The sequence below is a fragment of the Oratosquilla oratoria genome, chromosome 25, assembly GCF_046742065.1.
Source record: "Oratosquilla oratoria isolate Oo_2021 chromosome 25, ASM4674206v1, whole genome shotgun sequence".
NCBI lineage: Eukaryota > Metazoa > Arthropoda > Malacostraca > Stomatopoda > Squillidae > Oratosquilla > Oratosquilla oratoria.
This window is the reverse complement of record NC_134801.1, coordinates 39,055,388-39,057,887: the sequence shown is the minus strand read 5'-3', so window position 1 is coordinate 39,057,887 and position 2,500 is coordinate 39,055,388.

The window sequence follows — 2,500 nt, the reverse complement described above, 5'->3', positions numbered from 1 at the left end:
AGCGACAATGGCGTTGTTGAGTTTATATTTAAACCCTGTAATCACCAACTATTGTTACTCCCTCCCTGAGGATGACCGAGTAAGGTCGAAATACGTATAGGAGAATTAAAAAAGAGAAAACCACACCCAATGTCTTTTGGACACCTTCTCAGCTATTTGGAGTCACCACAGAAACTTGTTGCACGAGAGAAATTAAAGCTCCAATATAAACTCAACAACGCCATTGTCGCTGTAGATTTCTTGAAATCATATATATATATATATATATATATATACATATGTATATATATATATATATATATATATATATATTAATTGATTGAATGGTTAATTGGTTCTTTCTTTCATCGATTGACTGATTATTTGATTGATTGATTGTTTGATTGATATATCAGTCACCTGAATGGGCACGAAAGTAAAAATAAAAGTAAAGAATTCCACGAGGTATGCACTAAGTCAACTATTTTTCACGATAAGATCTGTACAGGTTGACGTAACAACGAAATATCCATTTGGCAGACTTCCACATTTCGAACCGAAGAATTTAATATCATTAATGTCATTTACTGATACGGTTGCCCCGTCGGTGAGTATCAGCAACGCACGTCTTATATTGACATGACTTCCACGACTCTCTGATAAAAGACTGTCATATCATTTCCATAACGCTGCCATCAAGAAACAAATGGAAAAAGGAACACGAGAGTGTTCGTACCAGAATAACACTTAACGAAAACACCAGAATCATCTACAAAACTTACGACTCTCGTTCCCTCGTAATGGCCGGATCTGCGGCGAGTATATCCCGAAAGAATCCTCCTCCAACAATATTCCCGCAAAGTAATATGCGAAATCATACAAACCAATGCAGAGCCCATTACGAGCCGTCCATATTATTGCCGCTTTCGATTACCCCAAGTCACAGTTCATGTAAAAACTCTTCTCGTTTCTATGTTCAGACATCCCACAAGAACCTGTCTTCTGAAAGTGGGTGGTCTGACTTACATATTCCTTATCCTTATTATTCTGTAGTATGGCCTCTTTGGTAGGAGAAAGAAAACGAATCCAATAATACCCAAAACTCATTATTCTTCCTCATACTTATCACATTTCCTCTTCTTTCCTCTTTCTCCTCCTCCTCCTCCTTCTCTTCCTTACCCATTTTTTCTTCTCCTCCTTTTTCTATTCCTCTTCCTTTCCTTCCTCCCCTCCTCTTGTTTCAACTCCTCTTCTTCCTCATACTCTTCTTCCTCATACTCTTTTCCTCCCTACTCTTCTTCTTCCTCCACCTCTTCTTCCTATTCCCATTCCTCGCATTTCTTTTCTTTCTTTTACTTCCCTTAGTCCCCTCATACCACCTCTTTTTTCTCCTTCCTCATCTTCTCCCTCCTTTTCTTTTTTCCCCTATTCCTCTTCTTTCTTTTTCTTTCTTTTATTCTGACTCTCATTTTTCTTCTCTTTCTTACTTGCATTTTGTCTTTCTCTCGTTACTTTCCTTTCTTATTCAGGCCTCCTTCTCTTTTCTCTTCTTTCTCCTACTCCTCTTCTTCTCCCACTCTTTTCCTCTTCCCTTTAATCCTTTTCTTCCCTCCACATCCTCTTCTTTCCCATTTTTATCTAATTCATTCAACTTTTCTTCTTCTCCTCCTCCTTTTCTCCCCATTCTCTTCTTCCTTCTACTCTTCCGATTCCTTCTATTCCATTTCCTCTTTCTATTCCTCTTATTCTTTTTACTCTTCTTCTTCCTTCATTTCTTCTCATCCTCCTTTTCTCCCCATTCTCTTCTTCCTCCTACTCTTCCGATTCTTCCTATTCCAATTCCTCTTTCTATTCCTCTTATTCTTTTTACTCTTTTACTTCCTTCACTTCTTCTCACCCTCCTTTTCTCCAAATCCTCTTCTTCCTCCTACTCTTCCTATTCCATTTCCTCTTTCTAATCCTCTTATTCTTTTTAGTCTTCCTCTTCCTTCACTTCTTTTCATCCTCCTTTTCCTTGCCTTCCTCTACTTTCGCCCTCCACCCTTCACTTACTCCTTTACTTTCTCTCTTTTTCTATATCTTCTTCCTTATCTTTTTCTTTGTTCTATTACATTCTCCTTTTCTAATCCTGTTTTTCTTTTACCCTTCTTCTTCCTTCGTTTATTTTTTCTCTTCCTCCTTTCCTCCTTTTCCTTCCCTTTCCTTATCCTCCATTTCTTTCGCTCTCCGTCATTCTCTTGCTGCTTTCCCTTCCTATCGAAGTCTTCTCTTCAATTCACTTTTATGCATTTCCCCTCGTGGCACTTTTAGTTTATAGCGACAAATTTATCCTTTCTCGTTTCTTCTATCTCTTCTCCATTTCCCTTCCCTTTTCTCTCCTACGTATTCAGTTATTTTCCCCTCCTTTTGTTTCATATTTCTCTATCTACCCTACTTCTGTATCTTCCCACATATCAATATGTTCTCCTCTCATGCTTCCCCCCCCTCTCTTGTATTTGCTTTTCTTCTTTCTTTCTCACGA